This window comes from Benincasa hispida, chromosome 2, assembly GCF_009727055.1.
Source record: "Benincasa hispida cultivar B227 chromosome 2, ASM972705v1, whole genome shotgun sequence".
Lineage (NCBI taxonomy): Eukaryota > Viridiplantae > Streptophyta > Magnoliopsida > Cucurbitales > Cucurbitaceae > Benincasa > Benincasa hispida.
Window position 1 is genome coordinate 24,083,176 of NC_052350.1, and position 20,182 is coordinate 24,103,357.

General features: G+C 34.3%; 1 long non-coding RNA gene across 3 annotated transcripts; it reads right to left on the reverse strand.

Moving 5' to 3' along the window:
- Positions 1–8,344: 8,344 nt before the first annotated feature.
- On the reverse strand, positions 8,345–19,894 carry LOC120071430. Of its 3 annotated transcripts, XR_005480257.1 has the most exons (5): positions 19,587–19,894; positions 19,228–19,487; positions 12,548–12,710; positions 12,350–12,455; positions 8,345–8,616 (listed from the first exon to the last, which is right to left on the reverse strand). It is a non-coding gene; the product is annotated as an uncharacterized LOC120071430 (long non-coding RNA). The 3 variants fall into 3 exon arrangements; XR_005480256.1 differs by lacking the exon at positions 12,548–12,710 and having other exon boundaries at positions 19,587–19,884; XR_005480255.1 differs by lacking the exons at positions 8,345–8,616; positions 12,350–12,455; positions 12,548–12,710 and having other exon boundaries at positions 19,066–19,487; positions 19,587–19,847.
- Between the last annotated feature and the right edge of the window lie 288 nt (positions 19,895–20,182).

Genomic DNA, 20,182 nt, shown 5'->3' on the forward strand with positions numbered 1-20,182 from the left:
TTTCAATTAATTAATTAATCAATTTTTTGATGATAACAAACTCAATTTCTAATTACTGGGAATCTTATGTTTTAATATGTCCATAGCGTAGAGCTCGAAACAATGATTCCAACACCTCTTGAATCACTTAAATCGGAGCTAAAACGAAGACGATATGACCGAAACAATTCATAGAAAAAATACTGTGGTGGATGACGTGGCATAACCAGACCATTTGCATGTAGACATGTGGCAGCATATTGGTTAAATGGTGGATCATTAAGAGATTAACATATGATGGACTTTTGATTTTTGGATTGATTTAAAATTAAAAAAATTGAAATTTAAAAGAAATTTAAAAGGAAAATAAATTTAATATTATTTTATGTTTGGGTTCTAACGGCTAGTTTTTTTACACATGATTTGTTTTTTAATTTTTGGATTGACTTTAAAAAAGAATGAATTTAAAAAATAAAAAATGTATTAAAAGGAAATAAGTTTAATATTATTTTATGTTTGTGTCTAATGGCTAGTTTTTTACACATGATATATTTTTTTTTTTAGATTGACTTTAAAAAAGAATGAATTAAAAAGAAAATAAATTAAAAGGAAATGAATTTAATATTATTTTATGTTTGTGTCTAACAGCTAGTTTTTGACACATGGTATGTTTTTTTTATTTTTGGATTAATTTTAAAAAGAAAATTAATTTCAAAAAAAAGGAATTTAATATTATATTTTGTTTGTATCCAATAACTAATTTAGTTTAAAATCTCCACCATTGTTTTTTCCTTTTCCAAAATCCAATGGTCCAAATTAATTGTAGTTTCTAAAAATTTTCCCATCTTTATATTAACCATCTTCCTCTCCAAATTTTAAAAACAAATTTTACATTTCATAATCCTCCAAAACTCAAAAGTTTCATTGGTTGCTCTCTCTAAGTTCCCAATTTTTTTTCTTTTCATCTTATTCTTGAGAGAGTGTTATTGTATTGTGAGGATAAACTTGTTGAGTGCTTAAACTTGTAAATCCACTCTAGTGAGAGTTATATTGTGTTCTTCAAAAATTTCAACATTTGTAACGGTTTGATCCTAAACCATGGAAAGGATCGGGTTTGCTCTTGAACCCGTAAAAAGAGCAGTGGTGTAACGGTTGGGCTCTAATCCGTGGAAAGAGTCGGAAAGATTTTATTCAAATTCTCAAGAGGCGCTTGGGGAGTGGAGTAGGTAGAGTTTGACCGAACCACTATAAAAATTATGATGTCTTATTCTCTAACTATTTCCTTTTTATTTTTGCAATTAATTTAAGCAATTTATTGTATGTTTTAGTTTATCCTTATTTATTTGTTAAAATTTGATAGAATTAAGTTATCACATTTTTTGTCATCTTATTTGTTCCATAATTTGAATTTTTCTTATTATTTATAAAAAGTGTATTAATTAGTTTAATTGGGTTAATTTTAAAAAAATATTTTAATTTAACCTTATTCATCTCCCCTAGGGTTGCCATATCGATCCAACAATGATAAGTTCGTTATTATATTTATTGATAATAAAAACAATCATGAGATAATTGTTTTAGTTGGTTTCTCTTTTAACCGTGCATGAAGTGGAAAGTTATTTTCAGTTTTAATAACTGAAGAATAAAAGTGAAAAAAGTTTTCATTTTTTACGATTGCATCACTAATCGATCACTCACGAGAGACTATACAATAGCCCTTTCGAGACACTAAACAATCGAGCGAGAGATTACTAAACGATTGTTCACGAGAACGAGAGATTACTAGACGATTGACTACCTACTGTCTATACAATGGCCTAAACCTTTCTCCCACTTACTCGATCGTATACATCCTCCTTCCCTCTACCAAATTCACACAGAGCCCACACCTCCTAGATTCTCATTCCGAGAATACCAAGGTAACCGAGTTCTAGTGTTGAGGGTTACTGTTCGTGATTGTGACAAGAGTGAGAGATTGCTAGATAATTACGATGAGAGCGAGAGTTTGCCAAACCATTGCTCCTTACTAGTGTAAATCGAGGAATTACATGAAGAAGTGTTCTTTAAAAGTATGTCTCTCGATTCCCTTTGTTTTAATAAGAAAGCATGTTGTAATTTTCTCTATAATGCATTACTGTTCTTGTATGTTTGTGAATGCATTTATTCTTTCACAATGGGCTTGGAAACATCTTACTTCCACTCATCTGGTTCTCTTGAATAAGAGTTCCTGCAGGGAACACAACTACACAAGACGAAATTCACTCCTTCCCCAATGTTGGGGAAAGTAGATAAATTTCTCCCTTAAGGGCTGATTCCAAGGCTTCAACATTGTGGCGCCAAACCCTCTCTTAGCCCGAGAGAAGTTAGTTATAGTGGGACTATGATTTATTGTTTATTAGAGAAATCAATGGTACTTAAGAAGTTAGATGTAACTACAGAGGCAAAACGGTAACTTGGCCTAGTTATACTTACGAACAATTTTTTAAGGGTCGTAATACTGTGCATTGGTTATATCCAATAGACACAGAAATATATTTGTAGTGTGAAGAGAGCAGCTATCGGTCTTTAGTGGAATGCTCGACAGTTAACAGATGGTGAATAATTTAATTCAAGAGTTCAATTAATTATTCATAAACTGTTGGAGCTTTAAGCTACAGGTCCATGAGGTCCCCTCGGTAGCTCATTGAATTTTATGAGAATCAAGTTTTGGATTAATTTGAGTTTTTCAAATTAAATGAAGGAATTAATTATATATGATATAATTAAATTTATGTAATTATATAAGATATAATTACTATAATTATTTGATACATTATAATATAAAGAATTTATGAGAGGAATTAAATATTTGAATATGATTCAAATGTTAACTATTTGAATTATATTCATATACTTAAAATTTAATATAAATATGATTTATATTAAATACCATAAGAAAGAAAAAAGAAATTATAGGTTATATATTGTATATGATACAATTTTAAACTGGATATTATATGTTATATATGATATAACATATCATTGCATAATATATAATAAGTTGGTTATGATATATATTTTTTATAATTTTAATTGTGAATTAAAATTATTTATCAATGATTTTATTATTAAATAATTTTTTAATTATTTAATTTTAAAGTAATTAAGGGGAGGGAATTACAATCCCTCCCTATATTTTTCTCTCCACCACTCATGTAAGAAGTGATGGAGGTCTCTCTTTCTTATATCTACAAAAGAAAAAAAAAAAAAAAGATAAAAGAAGGTTGCTCACTGTAAAAGTTTTTTTTTTTTAACCCCTGTGGAACGGGGGAGAACTCCTACGATCAGCTCAGTCACCTGCTTTCGGATCTCCAAAGTGGTAGCCACCGCTTCGGATCCTGCTCCTCTTCAATTTCTGGCCCTTTTTTTTTTTTTTTTTGCTTCCCAGAGTTTCTCTCTCAAAATTCTTCCTTCTCCCTCGATCCCAAAACACTCTAGAGCCCACACCTCCTAGATTCTCACAACAGAATAGTGAAGACTCTCTTCGTGGTAGTGTTCAAGGGATTCGATTGAAGAACGTCTTCAAAGTAAGTTTTCCTAAACCTTTTTTGTTTAATTCTTTTTTTTTTTTTTTTGTGCATGCTTTATGATTTAATTTTTCCCAAATGCATGTGTTGTAAAACTTTTTTAAAAAACGATTGGGAATTGGGATGATCCACTTCAGTTGCGGTCCCCTTCACAGGGGTTCCTTTACCTTGGATGCGTCAATGGCTCCCTTATGCATCTAACCCTTCTCTTTTTAGGGTTTCTTCTCTTATGGTGCCTCATGTTCTTCAACACTTAGCCAATTTTCCTCCTTCTAAAAGCTTATTTGTTCATCAACCTCTTCTATGCATCCATAAGGGTACCTATGCTCCCATGTTGGTCACTACGTGCCCATCTTAGCATAGCTCACTCATCTCCCCTCATAAAATAGCTTCCTTCTTACCTTAGCCATCCAAGATTGTCCAAAACTCCCATAATAATGCTTTTATGCGTCCAAGTCTCTTATTTTTCCCTTATGCTATGGACTCAACTCCCATCCTCATAGCATAGCTTGGACACTTAGCCAAATTCATGGGTTCTTAACTTACTATGCTTCCAACATTTAGAAAATTTTCTTATTTAAAGCATAGTTGAGAGACTTAGCAAAACTTCTCCTCCCACGACTTACATTCCAAGCTGCTTTCTTCCTTTTAAGGAAACCTGTATGGGTGACGGTGTCACATGTTTAATATTCTCCATTATGAGTGTTAAAATGTTGGTTTGCAAAATTGGATGTTTTCGATTTGGCCTTAGATTACTTTTTATTTTGATCTTGTAAGGGCTCGTTGTATTTTTGTGCAATTTAATTCTTGCTTTGAGTCTGTAAGTCTAGCTCGATCGATTGAGCAATGGCTATTGAAGAGATCGAGAAGAAACGGAAGTGTTCGAGGTAAGTTCGGAGCTGAAATCAAGGAAGAATAGCAGCATTCTGCCACACAGCATTGCGATGTTGCTATCGCAGCGTTGCAACGTTGCAAGGCAGACACAACGCTTCAAGTCGTAGTGTTGCAACGCTTCAAGTCGTTGCGTTGCAACGCTTCAAAAATGGACGAAGGAAAGATGACATGCGTAAGACAAGTTCGACTGTTGTGTTTTTAAACTAAATTTCTTTTATGTATTTTATTTTTTATTAATTAATTATATTTATATAATTGTTATATTCATTTAATCAAATCATTTTATTTTTAGGGTGTCAAAATGGGTCCAATTTTTGTTGTTTAATTTAATTATGCATTGGATGTATGTTTTAAATGATTTATTTCCTAAATTCATATTACATATTGTATGTCATATAGATTCAAAAATATCCACCTTAGGATAAACATGTACATGCATCATAATTAAATATAAAGGGTTATATTTTATAGATACATGATTTAAATTAACATGCTCATTTATCATAATATTAGAGTTATGTTAGTGATATATGATTAACCTAAACATGTCCATGCATCATACTATATATTAAAATTATTCTAATAAATAGTGGAATGATGTATGTGAATGCTTGTTGTGTTTATAGATTTATTACTTCATTAGTTTATAAAAAGTCATATAATTAATGAAATAGATTAAATTCTATAATCTAGATTGCATGCAAACATAGGTCCAACAATTTTAAATGGTTTTAAATTGACTTATGTTATTTCTATCAGGAATAGGAATAAGTTAATCTTTTTTAATTTGTTTTAATAGGATTGAAATGAATTTCAATAAAAGATTAAATTTATAAAATAATTGCCCACTAGGGACCTTTGTCTAAGGAAGGTTCTATCTAGGAAGGGGTATTTAAGCTGACGGAAACGGAACATCTCTACTTGGGAACCGACTTGGAAGGTGAATTTAGCAAATATTTTATAAACATGCAATAAATGATTGATCTCATTAAAATAGTTTAATAAATGAAATTAAATATTGTCAACTATTTGATAGAAATGTTATATTGAGCAAATTTAAAGGACTTAGATAAATTCTTTAGTTGGGGTTTTAACTAAGTATAATAAAATCCTAATAAAATATTAGAATACTTTAGTTGGAGGAAGTTGGTATATATGATATATCAAAATTCAGCACTAACGTCCCTAAGATTTTACACTATGAGATTCATGGTCGACTTCATGTTGCCTGGGTGCGGCCTCCCTTCAGAAAGTGTTTGCATGGGTCAATAACAAGGTGAATGGGGAAAGTATTTATAGTAAGTGGGAGAGGGACACGTGTCAATGTGTCCCACGATCTCTTCCATTAGGTTGCACCATGAGATTCCTATGGTCTACCTACGTGTCATCCTAGTGCGACCATCCCTTTGGAGGGCCTCATCATAAGGGTCAGAACAATGCAAACTCTAGCAATGGATAGGATTTCTTAGGTTACTCTTCAGCAGTTGTCTTTCCCTTCAGTAGCCTATTGAAGCGTACCTCTAAGATCCGAAAATGGGAGGGTCAACCTCTCTGGAGGAATAAGTCATTTAATGAATCCTTGACTAAAACAATGGTAGCTACAAACTATAGGAATAAGAGTTATTTTGGTATTAGTGACTGTCTGAGATTGTCTCAATTGAAGGAGGAGTAGCTGATCACCCTTTTGCGGTTGTTTCTCTAAACCTCTGAAGTATCGTTGCAAAAACTGAAATCAATAGTTTGATTAGGGTTCTTTGATTAAATGTGTTTTTGCTAAATAGATTGGATAATTAAGTAATGGGTTATAACAAATATAACTAATAGGGTTAATTAATTTTTGTATGTTTCAGGATGAATTCCACAATCATATCTTTGCTTAAAAATGAGAAATTAACCGGTGAAAACTATGCGACGTGGAAATCTAACCTGAATGTCCTCCAGTCCTCGCTCAAAATGCATCTCAAGCGTTGAAGCATGCTTATAACTGTTGGACAAAGGCCAATGAGAAGGCCCAAGTCTACATCTTGGCAAGTCTGTCTGACATTCTTACTAACAAGTATGAGACCATGATGACTGCACGTCAGATCATAGAGTCCCTCTAGGATATGATTGGACAACCATCCGTTAAGATCCGGAATGAGGCCCTCAAGTACATTACAATATGCACATGAAAAAGAGTCAATTAGTGAGAGAACATATTCTTGATCTTATGGTCCATTTCAATGTCACTGAAAAGAACAGTGCAGTCATAGATGAGCAGAGTCAGGTGTCCTTTATTTCAGAATCTCTTCCAAAGAGTCTTCTTCAGTTCTGCAGCAATGCGGTAATGAACAAAATATAGTACAATCTGACTACCCTTTTGAACGAGTTACAGACTTTTATATCCCATATGAAAGGTAAGGGACTAGTAAAAAGAGAGGCAAATGTTGTCCATTCCAGAAAATTTCATAAGGGTTCATCCTTTTGAACTAAGTCTGTTCCTTCAACTTCTGGTACCAAGAGGATCTAGAAAAAGAAAGGAGAGACGGGGAAGACTCCCACGCTGACAAAGGTAAGGGCAAATGCTTCTACTGTAATATGGATTCTCACTTGAAATTCAATTTCCCCAAGTACCTTGTTGAGAAGAAGAAGAATAAGGAAGGTAAATATGATTTACTAGTCCTGGAAGCTTGTTTTGTGGGAAATGACCATGATATTGGATACTTGATTCATAATCCACTAATCACGTTCGCTCTTCTTTACAAGGAATTTGTTCCTTCCAGCAGCTAGACAAGGGTGAAATGACGCTCAAAGTTGGAATGGGAGAGGCCATTTCAGCTCGTATGGTGAGAGCTATTAAGTTGTCTTTTGAAAATAGATTTTTGTCTTTAGAAAACTTATACATTGTTCCTAAGATGAAGAGGAACCTTGTTTCAATTTATTTTTTAATTGTACAATCATACTCTGTCTCTTTTAATTCAAATGAAGCATTCATTATGAAAAATGGAGTGGTTATTTGTTCACCTAAACTAGAAGACAACTTATATTTGTTAAGACCAACTGAATCTAAAGCACTTTTAAGTCATGAGATGTTTAAAACTGCTAATAATCAAACTAAAAGGCGTAGATTTCTCCAAGTAACAATGATACGTACCTTTGGCATTTGAGATTAGGCCACATAAATCTCAATAGGATCGGAAGATTGGTAAATAATGGACTTCTAAGAAAGTTAGAAGATGATTCATTACCTCCATGGGAATTTTATCTCGAAAGAAAAATGACTAAAAGACCTTTTAGTGGAAAAGGTTATAGAGCCAATTAGAACTCATACATGCAGATTTTTGTGGTCCAATGAATGTAAAGGCTAGAGGAGGTTATGAATACTTCATCTCTTTATAATGATTATTCAAGATATGGTTATTTATACCTAATGGAACATAAGTTTGAAGCCTTTGAAAAGCTCAAAGAGTATAAGGATGAAGTTAAAAACCTATTAGGTAAAACAATTAAACACTACTACAAAAACAATGTTTTTTGATGTTTTTTAAATGTCAAGAATGACTTTTCTTGATGTTTTTAAAAACGTCAAGGAAGCTAATGTCAAGAATTTTGCTTTTCTTGACATTTTCAAAATGTCAAGAAAAGTGACACTTGACATTTAAAAAAGTCAAGAAACATAGACACTTGTTTGAAATATTAAGAATATTCGCATTCTTGAAAAGGAAAAAAGTCAAGAAATTTTGTGAACTTGACATTTAAAAAACGTTAAGAAACACAAACACTTGACATTTTTTAAATGTCAAGAATATGAGCATTCTTGACAAGTAAAAAACGTCAACAAATTTTGTGAACTCATTTAAAAAACATCAAGAAATTTGCTTGTGATTTTTTTAGAAAAATCTACAATGTTGACGTTTTACCTATAATTGCTCCTGTATTTTGATCCAACTACCATATTTGGTATATATATGGCGTACATTCATCAATCAAATAAACAATATACACACATTGACAACTTATATATGAACAAAAAACTACCGATATCTCTTTATAAAAACTTAACTTCTTTAACATTGTCAACATATACAATCTAAGCAAAAATGAACAACCACGATCACATGTAGCAACCTAAAAATTCAGCCGACTCTATCCGCACCTCCTTTAACTTGATTTATGAGTACGGTTTCCTTGTATCAATCTATATACATAAAAGCCAAATATTATAATGGATTCTATTTTCCTCTATGCTATTTGAAATATCGAAATAACGATAATATACTAAATCTGAGATGACAATGCTTCTTTTGGTCACAATATCCCTCATATACCTCATGACGTAGTATCTACATTCTGTGCTCCCAACTTATAGAGGACACATGCGTATTACTTTATACATAACCCACACTTAGTACTCTTTAACATTTTGGTCTTCTAGGGAGTGACCGCTACTTGTGGGAAAAGACATTTAAACCGAGTGAGCTAGAAGCCCAGTGAGTGACTAACCTTTGAAACGTAAAAGACATATATATCAATCATGCTTAATAAAGAGATTGTGAACTGAAAAGCATAGCTGAAAACTGAGGAATTAGTCAAGCAATGAATTATATAAAACTTCTCTACTAAAATTTAAACGTAACATAGGCATCATAGATATCAGCACTGGGAGGCCCTTAGGCCTCAACTTCCACATTAAATATCTTTATAAGAGAGAGACTCCCCTGGTCTGCTCTTGAGCCTAACCTTACTAAACCAAAGCTTGGTTGGGGGAAGGACCCTTCGACCCAACTTCCACTATAACCTTAATCGAGGTGTGTCACTTCTGACCATTTCTTATGTTTCACTATAGCTCATTGAATAACTTCATAACACTTGAAGCATAAAATATAATAACGTTCTGTGAATACTTCCTAGATCTTGCTTGAGAACGAGCATTCATCGCTCAAGTTCCCAATGTCTGTATCATGCCATGAGACCCATACTTCGTCCTCGGTCACTGACATATGGCTTAGGAGACCCGTACTTCGGCTTCCCAAATATGGCCTAAGAGACCCATACTTCGGCCTCTTCTTAAGAACTTTCTGCGTGCACGTAGGGTTACTAAGTATCTTCAACACCTTAGGTACTTCCTGGACACCTTCCATACTTTCAGTATCTGACTTAATAAAACATATTATGCTTTAACATCATTCATATTATGAATCTTTTAGAACATAGCTTTAAGCTGAGCATTTGTGGAAACTTAGCTATAGTCTTTACAACGCGTGCTTCAACATAGAATGCTTTATATGAAATAACGTTATCATACTACTTTGACATACGATCAAACAAGTACATACTTGAGGAAAATGCTAAGAAATCTCATGAGGCTTCATTGCATTGAAAACCATATAAACTTATCACTATTATCATTGGTATCACATAGGTTATCATTCTTCATAGTTCTTGCTAATGCGAAACCAACTCTTACTAAAACTTGAATTCATCTCTTGGGATGTGGATCCTCTGTCCATCACCTTCTCAATCATACTGACCCTACGTGTATGTAGCTAGGATCCTATCATCAACCGTCTCTAAGCTTGCTTACCACTTCGAGGTATTGAGCTAAACATACTTTACTAGGAGTCCTTCACATAAACCTCAGACTTAACTTGTCATATAGACCTAGCTTTCCCTAGTAGCATACGCTAACCATTCAGGTTTTGTCTAGGGCAACATACTTCATAAGCATTAGACATTAATTACTTAAGAACATCAAGCCTGGACTATAAGTATCCATACTCTATAAGCTATTAATCTATCAAGCATTCATAAACATCAATAGACTAAATAGCTAGGTTACGTTGAAGTTGGCTATCAATAAGTAACTTTCATTAAAGCATGACTTGTTAACTCATTCATAAACATCTGTAAACATTAGAGACACTCACAGTTTTGGGAACTCCTTTTTAGATTAATGAGCTTCTCCTACTAATGTCAAAATACTTCAGTTACTAGCCATGATTTCCCTTTTAGATTCGCTTTCAAAATTAAGCTCACAATTATTCTTTTCACTTTCAATTCCTCGTAACTTACCTTAGGGTGTCTTAGGGTGTCGAGTACTTAGTCAAATTTAAAAGGGCTTAAATTTCAGCTGGACCCTCCTTTCTGACGCCCATACCGAGCACTTAGTAGGGTTTTTAGGGTGCCAAGCCCACGTTTAGCAAGTAGTTGCCTGTTTGTCCAACAAATTCCATATTCAGTTTCTAAGGTCAATAACTCGACATCCAGAGCTCATTTTAAAAAAATTCCTTCTTCAAACATGCTCGGAAATTTGTCAATAGTGTTACCTCAAAATTTCAGCATAAAAATATTCGTGGATTGATTTGGAGCTTATAATCTTCCCCAATGACCCTAGATAGCAAGGCTGCCTGCTTACTCAACACTTTCTTGGTTTAGCTTCCAAAATATGTAACTCAAACCTCAAACCTTATCTTGCAAAATTTCCTTCTACAAACTTACTTATAAGGGTGATAACAATATTACCTTAAATTTTCAGCTTGAAATTTCATGTGGTTTGGTCTAGATCAATGTTTCTTTGTTGAGTGCTCGGAAATGCCCGAAAATGGACCTTCGACTCCTCCTTCCTTCTTCAGCCTTTTTTCCTATGAGAACTCCCTTCCAAAGGCTCGATTTCAGAAAATAGACTCGAAGAGCTTTCCAATGATACCAAGTTCGTCAGGTTTGCTCAAGTAGAACGTCCAAAATGAGCCCTTGAATTTCTGTTTCTTTTTATACTACTATCCAACCCTTTACCTAAAATCTCCTTAAGCCACCTCACCCACTAATGGAGATCAAGTGCCAAGATTAAGCCATTTGTCCAGGTAGCTAAAAGAAAAGTTTAAAAACTTAGCATTTTGTGCAACTCGATCCTCGCTGGGAAAACTCGATGGAGAGAAGTCCTTACTCGATGGAAAATTTCAAGACTCTCTATTAAACTCGATGGAAGGGCTCGCTACTCGATGGGGAAACTCGACGCTGGGAGCTCGCTTGATGCACACTCCTGACTCGATGCCCGAACTCGACACACGACCCTTCCTTGCTAACCCTCAATGCTCGTCCCCTTTCCTCGCTCACTTATACACGACACTCGGCAACATTTACTCGATGTCGGTCTTCCTTGATTACTTATACTCGACGCTAGACAGCATTTACTTGATGCTCGCCCTTCCTTGATTATTTATACTCAAAGCTCAGAGCATTTACTCGATGCTCACTTGGCGCTCACTCGATGCTCAAGCCTCCATCAGATTAACATGTATTGAGAGCTAAGTTTCCTTACTTAACCATTTTTCCTTCTTCCAACTCATCCTTTACCTCGGGATGCACAAATCCAATCTAACTTTGATATTTAACCCCACATTTTGCTACTTAACAATAAACATAATAAAAAAGGGAAAGTAAGGTGCGAGTTTTACAATCATCGTATGCATTTATAGCAAGTAGTGCCCAATGACCATTAGTTAATAAAATATAATCAGTATTTTTATTGCGATAAAAACAAAACGTGTTTTAACTCACCCAGGATTAAAAGGAGCAAGAACTAATTGGTTTGAACTAGACATATCTCTTGTTTCACTTCATAAAAAGATATATCTCTAATGATGGATTTTTATCTTTTGAACTAGACACTTGCATCGTTTTTGTAATTAAACTAACTCTACTCTTTTGTACACTTCGATCCTTATCATAAGACTTTGTGTGATAGCGACATCCATTAATTACGTAACTACTATACATAATCACAAAAAGATGAGGACCATGAGCAATCCACCTCAAGTTATCTGAAACTTCAGTATTTCCCATTTCAAGCTATGTTGCAACCGACCATCATAATTTCCATTCCAACTCAGGCATTAAAAATTATATGTAAAATAATAGGTTGAACACTTTACCTCTTCTCATCGCCAAGATATAAAAGTCTGATTATGCTCCTCTTGAATCCATTTCTGATTTTTGGACTTATTTCGATGTTGCAATTGCAAAGCCATCATATGTTTTCTTTGAAGTCAACATTGAAACATTGTATAGTTAGATTTATATCATAAAACTAAATGAAAAAATAAAACCAAAATCATTAAAAAAAAACTTACTCTAAATATGGTTGCACATCAATTATATTTTCCAAAACATACCGATGAGCTTGATATAAAACTTCTTGTTCAGGTTTCAAAGAAACTCCTTTGGACAAGAGTCTACCAATATTTGAATTGTTTAAACATTCTTGTGAATTATGAATGCCAACCCCAATAGGATCTACTCCAGACAAGAAATCAGAACAAAGATCAATGGCTTGTTTTACTATATAACTTTCAGTAATACAACCTTCTGGACGATATCTATTTCTCACGGAGTTTTTAATGACTTTCATGAATTGCTGCACATCCATCGTAGATATATAGATCCACAAAGTTTGACTTCCTTAACTATGTGTACTGTGAGATGCATCATAACTGTGAAAAATGAAGGAGGAAAATACTTATCCTATAAACATAATATAACCACAATATCTTCTTCCAACTTTTCTAATTATTGCACATCAAGACCTTGTTACATATCAAATGGAAAAATATACACAATTGGGTTATGGCATACCGAACATGTTGTGGTACCACTATTCTTATCGTAATAGGAATAATTGTTGTAAGAGCACATGACAATCGTGAGATTTTAAACTATTAAGCTTTAAATCCATCATCGACACAAGGTTTTTAACATTCGAAGAGTAACCTTTAGGAACCTTTATTCTGAAATATCTTTAAAACACAACGCTTTTCTTCCTTTGTAAGAGTATAATACATGGGAGGAATGACGATTTTTTTGTCACCACCAACAAGTGCAAGCTTTGGTCGAATTTTTAAATGAACTGAAACACGTCTAGCATTAAATCCATCCTTACTTTTCCCTAGAATATCAAGTAGCATACCTGATAAAACGAATTTTTTTTTGTGCCAATACGGATGATTTCATGCAAGAAATCTTCGATGTCCAAGGTATGCCATTTTTCCCCACATTTCAATCTTATAGAAGATGTATTGTCTCCAAAAATTAGACACGCCTCATACCCTTTCACACATCATCCACTTAGGTTACCATATGTAGGAAAAACGTTGATTGTCCACAACAAAACTGAACGTAAGTTGAATAGTTCTTCTCGATAAGCATCATAACATTCAACACAACTTTCCCATAAAAGTTTTAAATCTTCAATTAGTGGTGCTAAGTATGTGTCAATGTCGTCCCCTGGTTGTTTTGGACCCGAAATCAACATTGATAGCATCATGTACATTTTTTCATACACAACCATGGTGGAAGATTATAAATAACCATCACTACAAGCCAACAACTATATTTAGAACTCATTTCACCATGTGGATTTACTCCATCGGCTGATAATGTTAAACAAGGATTCCTAGGTTCAAAACTGAAGTTTAGCCATTTAGAGTCTACTAACTTCTAAGCCAGAGAGTTTGCTAGATATCGTAACTTACCATCTATAATTCTTTCATCAACGTGTCAAGTCCAGTTTTTAGCACAATCAATACTTCTAAAAAGCCTTTTGAATCATGGAATTTGTAGAAAGTACCATATAACTTTTGAAGGTAATTGTTTTTTCCCACATTTTATATCTTTCCTATTTCTCCACCTTGATTCACCACATTCAGTACATTCAATTGCATCTGCATATTCTTTTCAATACAAACAACAATCATTAGGGAATGCATGAATCTTCTCATATTCCGTTCCTCGTGCACCTAAAGTTTTCTTTGCTTCATACATTGAATTTGGGAGCTCATTGCTAGTGGGAAAAATTTCCTTTAAGGTTTCGAGTAGTTCTGAAAAACTAGTATCACTCCATCCATATCTAACTTTTAAATTTTACAAATTTACTAATGTAGACAACTTAGTATATTTTTTCCACCCTTCGTATAATGGTTTTTCAGCATCATTATGCAATTTCTCAAATCCATTCAAATCTCTTGAATATTCCTCGTGAGAAACTTCAACCATTTCTTTTAAACTTCCAACATCAGTCTCTTCATACATATAGGTGTCAAACTTTGAAGATTCTCCACAAAATCATGAGTTAGGAAGTTTTTCCCCATGCCAAAACCAAATTTTATAACCTTCATCAATCCCATTGACATATAAATGATCTCTAATATCATTGCTACTATGCTTTTCACAATTTCCACATTTCAAACAAGGACAACGAATATAGGATCTATTTGTATTAGAAAATCCAAATTTTATGACGTTTTCCACACCCAATTCATAATCTTTGGATAACCTACTCTTGTGCATCCATGATTAATCCATGATTGTAAATCTAGTAAGAAAAGATGATAAACAATGATCAACATCAAAAAAACTAGTTGTGGAAAACAAACGTTCCTAAACATACAACTTGTTATTTCTAGCTCTACAACATTCCAACCTCAAGAAAGCCCTAACGTTGGATTGTATTAGCATGCAGCGGAATCGATAAGGATCGATAAGCACTCTAATTCATTATTTTGGCAGAAACGAAAGCATGCTTTAGCAGAAATTAATGGGTTTTAAGTCATACCTTTTAAGAACCTTTGAAATCTGATTTCCAGTTGCAAAACTCTCCAAATCTTTGTGCAGACCACCACAAGATCTTCCCTACTATTCTCTTAGGGCTCTAGATTGAATTGTGGGTCTCAAAATAAGCTGGAATCAAAGGGAACTTGGAGAATGCTCACAGCAGCAACCCAAAGGAAGAACACCTTCTTCACACGAATTTTCAACTAAAATTCTATAGGTTGCCTTACCTCAAAATCACTCAAATCTCTTCGATATATTGCAGATCATCATGCAAAGAGAATGACTGTATGGGATACAGCTCATGCTTGGAGTAATTAAAGCTTGAAGATGGTGGGTTATTAGTGAGCTACTTGAAGATGGAGTTGGAAAAACCCATTTTTCCATTTGTGTAATTTTCTATTTCCAAAATCCAAAATTTGATTTTAAAATCACATTTAATTTCTAAAATCAAAATTTATTAATTTTACAAATTAATTTCAAAATTAATTTTCTAATAAAATAAATAATTATTTAAACAATTTAAATAATTCTAATTAATTTAATATCCAATATTAAATTAATTTTACACAAATCCATCTTCATATATTTAAATCATATTTTAATATAAATTCTTCAATTTTGTTTTATTCTAATTTGAACATTTCAAATTAACGTATCACACAAACCATTTCCAAGCTAGTATGGGGACCTCGTGGACCTTCAGATCATGGGCTCCAACGATCCGAGATTAATTGGTTAAACTCATTAAACTGATCTAACCCTCATTTCTTAACTAATGGGTCACTCCACTAAAGCCCATAGTTGAACTCCCCTCACTGTAGATATATTATGTCCACTTGATATAACCATGATTAGCAAGTCAACGCTTCACAGGTTGTTCATAATAACGGTTGGGTCGAATCTCTGTTTTACCCCTGAAATTGCCTCTTGTTCCTTAAGTCCCACTGATTCCCTAATGAATAATTGTTTTGTGATCCAATAAAAAAACTGTGTCCCTCTTGGGCCAGTAAGAAGGTGGGGCCCCTTGTTCAAGACCCAGAATCAACACTTAAGAGAACAACCTCTCTACTATCCCTAAAAGTGGGTAGGAGTGAATTCCATCTTGCATCCTATGCCCCCAACTATCTATCCGGTCTTACCCCTGAAATGGGAGATTATTGAACCGGCGTTGTTGAGTCAACCCTCACCTATGAAAATCTAAGGATAATTCCAAATAAACAGAAGTTCATAATTAGCTCAGGATTAAGGTCAAGTTATCTAGGTCATAGCTTTGAAATAGTCAGTCTTAAACAGTAAACAACGTTATAAAGTAAGAGTGACGGATTCGTGGTTCGATCTTATACAAACCCTTTTGCACAAGGATACCCCCACTCCTCATGTACTAACACGAACGAATTTGGATCACTTCGTTTGTAGCACTTTAATACTTTTTATAACAACTACAGACCAGGCCTCATCGAATAGTGTTACCATAACAAGGTACCCATCCTTATTCATATACTATAGATCATTTTGACTATTTACTCGAACCTGATCCACCTTTATGTCTCCACTTAAAGTTCAATAACTCATCCAATAGTCAAGGGACTTTTAGGTTTATTGAATTTCTCATAAGCAATACATCTATTCAATAACACCTTATTGAATTTTCATAATAAGTTTCATTGTTTACAAACCATGAGTTTTAGGACATAAATCCCAACAAACTCCCACTTGGACTACAACTCCAGTGGTAACTTATATATCCAATATATAATACTGAGTTTCTAAGTTTTACAGAGAAATACAATAAACTAAGGCATCTCATACCCATGGTTTACTATTCGGTATCCCATACCCGATATTTCTCCTACTTACCCTAGTTAATCTGGTATTCCTAGTCTTACTAGGTGATTCTCAAACACTTTAGCCGAGAGAATCATTGTAAACATGTTAGTATACAATAGGCTTTTAATTAAACTATATGAGGATGCATCTTATTCTCAATAATGACCAGGAAGCACACTTTCCTCCCACTATATTGAGGTACTCTCAACTCTTTGAGTAAGACGCATCTGACCTATCTTAATAACTCTTGTTAACAGTCAGATCTAGAAATCTTTAAACTTTCTATACTTTGATCTAGCCATTTAAATATCTGAATATTTTCAAATGGCTTTTTAACATTTTGATTCTTAACAGACATTGCTATGAGATAAAACAAACATAATTGTCTGAAAATGAACATTTCATTTATCACAAAAATATATACAATTTGTCATTTACAAGATGTAGAAAAGTAGTAAGATCAAGTAGCAACTTCTCCCACTAGATTAGTTGAGAAAGTGGTCCCCAGGAACTAGTTAGTCTGTTTACCTTTCTCTGCTCTTTTCTCAGTAAGATACTGAGGGCAGTTTCTCCTCAGGTGCCCTTCTTTGTTGCAGTGGAAACATTTCCCTTTATCTGTAGCGTTCTCCTTGCCTTTCTTTCCAGCAAGTTTCTTCTTCCCTTTCCAATTGCCCTTCTTCACAGAAATACTCTTACACGAAGAAGAGGCAACATTAGGCTTGGAGGACGTTCCTCTCTTTTTAGCAGTAGTAACATTTACTTTTGATTCCAAACCTTTTGTTCTCAACATTGTCTGGTAAGCCTGTAGCTCATTCAGCAGAGTAGTCAAGATGTATTCAATTTTATTCATCAATGCATTTGTATAGAATTGCAGAAAACTCTTCGGAAGAGATTCTAGAATAAAACCAACTTGACTTCTCTTGTCCATGACAGTACCATTTACTTCTGCCACATTAAAGTGGACCATCATGTCCAGGACATGTTCACGAACATTGGTCCCCTCTTTCATGTTGTTGTTGTACATGTACTTGATGACATCATGCCTTAAGGTGAAGGATGGTTGTCCAAAGATCCCTAGCAGGGATTCCAAAAGCTCTTTGCTAATACTCATATCCTCATGTGTTTTTGCCAAAACATCAGATAAGCTGGCGAGGATATAAGCACGGTTTTTATCATTTTCCCTGACCCATCTGTCATACCCATCCCGAACATTTTGGTTTGTATTAGAACTAAGAATGGGAGGACAATCCTCTGTTAAGACAAACCGCAAATCGCCTATCACAAGTATCATGTTCAAATTTGATTTCCTGTCACATAATTATCCTCGATGAGTTTGTCCGAAGCCAACAATTGTATTCTTGAACTCGTCATTTTGAAATTATAAACAAATTCTTTTTTTTTTTTAAAGGAAAAACTAAAGGGAACCAACCTTTGGTTGAGAATCCCACATTGATAAATTTTGAAAATGGAGTCTCCTTTTTGTCCGCCAACCTTGGGCTATGGGTTTGGGCTCCAATGGTACCCATGTTTTAAGGGAGTGAGAAGATAAACCAATATGAGTTCGGTGAATGTCCTACACGCATGCTGGACGGCGAGGCGTTTATGTGTGATTATTTTTCAATAAAAATATTCTTTTTCCATTATTTTTTATTATTTATTTATTAAAAGATTTTGTTGGCCTTCCACAAGTATCAATCTTCTGCCCCGACATCTACGCGCACGTTCAAAGGCTAAATTCATTTCTCTCTCGTGGCAGTTCAGCGCTCAAGGCACATCTCTCAGCAGTTTTCTGCACAAAACATTCATTTCTCCATCGCTCTCCTCTGTTTTTCTTTTCCCATTTTTTGAGCATTTAGCCAGAAAGGTGTGTGTTCCAGGTCGGTAACGGTGCACTTTTGATCGAGTTTTTTTTAGTTTTTTTTATCCTGGGGACGACGTGGTAGTATTTCTGACCTGCTTGCACGCTTGGGCAAAGTTGCGAAACATCTTAAACAGAGCGAGCTCCACGACTTAGCTTATAACGAGCTTTTATTTTGTAGGTTTCGTTCTAGACCATTTGTTGGTATCCTGCTCATCGTCTGAGGGCGTTATCGTTTCTAACACTAACAGCTACTATAAATCTAACATAGTCACAAACATATAATCATAATCTTAAATCATGCTTAAGAGGTTTCAAAATAGTCTCAAAATTCATCGATCAATCAAACACCCAACATCACATAATATCATAGTTCCCATAGTATAAACATAGGTCTCCATAATTTTCCTCCAATAGTCCAACAAAGCATGTCATAACTTTTCAATCCAACATACAAAACGAAATCACATACTTAACACCAATTTGGATTCAAGGGCGAAACAGTAGCAGGTAGCTTACCTTCATATTAAGTCTAGGTAATTAGTAAACCAAATCCCTCTTTATCTTGAGTAAAACTCCTAAGTTTCCCTAAAAAATCAATTTTAATATCAATCCATAATTGTAACCCATTCTTATGTGTGATACTTAATTCCAAGGGCTAAAAACCCAAATTTCAACCATCTGAAAACTACAATCTTACCCACAAAATGTGCCGAAAACGCCCCAATTTCACCATCAAAGCTGCTGGACAATGTCGAATAATGCCTCGAAACTTCGATCTGAGCATCAACACATCATGGGTATAACTTAAATTAGCCCAAACTCAATGGGTGCGCAAAATACCATTCAAGAAAAACCAAATAAACCTTAAATCTCACCCAAGAACCCAAGATTCTAGCGAACGAAGGTGCTGAACCAATGGCAGTAGCGGGCTTCACCACGATCCGCAGGCGGACTTGCAGGGCTGGCGAACTGCGGCGGAGAATAGCGATCGGAGAAGGTTGAGCGGCTGGCGGGATCATGCGGTGCGGTTGGCTGGAAGAGTGGCTAGAAACGTGCGTCGGTGCTGGAGGCAACAGCAGCTTTATTGTAAAAAAAAAAGAAAAAAAAAAACCTTTTTATATTAAAAATGCTAAAGATCCATTTATGCTCTAAATTTTAGAGAATTGTATCGCTTAAAAAGGTCAAATTAATATTTATATCAATTTAAATTCTGAATTTTACAAGTAAATCTCTATTTAGACCATCGATATTATTTTAAAATCCCCAATGCCATCATTTTCACAAACATACAACTTTTTCAAATGTATGAATTAATAGAATATTTTTTAGAAAAATTGTGACTCAAATGGATAGTAGCGGTTTTTCCTCTTCCTATCTTCCTCTATATATTTTATGAACTATTTAAGAATACTTAATGTCATAAATATTATTTGCTAATTTAATAACGTTTAGAAGAATAGTTTTATTGGTT